The following is a 1,770-nucleotide window of genomic DNA, read 5'->3' on the forward strand; positions in this document are numbered from 1 at the left end:
GAGGCCCGGACTACGGTTTCTGTAGGCATGTACCGCCTTGAACCCAGCGCCTGGGCTGCACAGCCTGTATTCGTTGTGTGAGTACGTGAACCGTGAACCTGGGAGCCCTTTCCCAACTCCTCCTTGGGCCACCCCTCAGCCCGCGGCGCCCTCCCCACGCTCTTCGCAGTGCCAGCTGCTGGCCAGTCCTCCTCCAGGCGTCTGCGCCTGGAACCTCACCCACAGGCCTCCCTCTCACCCAAGCGGCAAGGAGGCACCACCTCTGTCACAGGGAGGACCCAGACCACTCACAGCCTCGCGGTCTCCTCCGCCCCTGTGGGACTGCAAGCGAATGACTGCTCCTTAGAGCTTCGGTTTCCTCATCTGTAAAAATGGGAGCAAAATGACACATCACCCATGGTGGCAGTGAGTGCAGTGGGGTCAGGTACTCAACCCTGACTCCCTCCCCTCCTGGACGGTCCGCAGAGAGCATTTGGGATGAACAGTGAGCTTGGGGAAGGGGTTCTGTGTGGCATGCTGTGACTGAGCCCTCCAAGAGGATCCTGGTCCTCCACAGAGCGAGGTCGGTCTGCCACGTGACCCTCTGTGTCTCCCCTGGGGGTTTTTGGACAAGACAGCAACCTGAGGGACCACATGGGTGAGGAAAGGAGAGGCCAGAGGCCAGGTACAGAACCAAAAATGCCAGCCTGCAGGTCCTGGCCAGTCCTGGCCACTCCTACGCAGGCCCCTCGCCAGGGCCAGGCCTCTCACCCCACCCCAGCCAAGGCCCTCCAAGAGCCCTGTCCCTGGCCCCATCCCCCACCTCCTTCCTTCAGCCTGTTAGTGGTGTGCTGGATGTCGCGGGTGGGGGCTGCATGGGCCTGCAGCCTGGCATTTAACAGGGCCCTGAGCTCCCCGGGCCCACGCTGGGTCTTGGGCCCTGCTGTCTCCACATTGCAGCTCTCAATCATCTGTGGACAAAAGCACCCCCGTTTCCATTGTCACTGGGACCCAAAGATTATGTGGCCCATCCCAGGGCCAAGCACAGTACTGGGCAGGAGGACACAGCATGAGCAAGCCCATGAGGTAGCCACCGTCCAGAGGCTGGCTGACTGTCAGGCCGGGGAAGGGGAAGTCAGAGACGGATGAAGGCAGTGCTTGTCTGTGGCTCTCTCCTGGCAGACACAGGAGCTGGGCAAACCAATGAGGGTGGGGAGACCCCGACGAGGGTTGTGGAGGGTCAGCATCCAGCCCAGGCCCACGGGGGAAGTTCGGGAGAGCCACTGACGCCCGGGGCCATCTGAGTGGAGGAACCAACACATACACAGACCCTGCAGAGGGAGTTGGGAAGAAGGAGGTGGGGTGGGGGGACAGGAGCCAGCCCTGCCCACACCTCCCAGTGCTGCTTCCCAGGGCAAAGTTGCTGCAACTGCCATGCCATCTCCAGTGCCTGCGAAGATGAGGGAGGCCACCTTCTTCTCCGGCTCCCCTCAGCCTTCTCTGCCTCTCACACCCTCTGGAGGGCTTTTCACAGGCAGGTGAGGCTGGGGCAGCAGGTATTGGCACTACCGTTTCTATATGAAGAAAGTCCTTGAAGCAAGGATGCTGTCCACCCTTTCTGCATCTCACCTGACTCCACCCTGAGCCAGCACACAACAGGTGCTCAGTAAATACCTGTTGAGTGAATAGGAATAAACACCACCAGCATCTAAGGAGCCATGTAGATGAGGACCGAGGGCTGAGCGCGCACCTCCCAGGCCCTTCCTCGGAGAGGCCATCTTTTCTCATGCA

The sequence above is a fragment of the Carlito syrichta genome, unplaced genomic scaffold (genome assembly GCF_000164805.1).
Source record: "Carlito syrichta isolate Samal-C Ts95f unplaced genomic scaffold, Tarsius_syrichta-2.0.1 Scaffold290134, whole genome shotgun sequence".
Classification (NCBI taxonomy): Eukaryota; Metazoa; Chordata; class Mammalia; order Primates; family Tarsiidae; genus Carlito; species Carlito syrichta.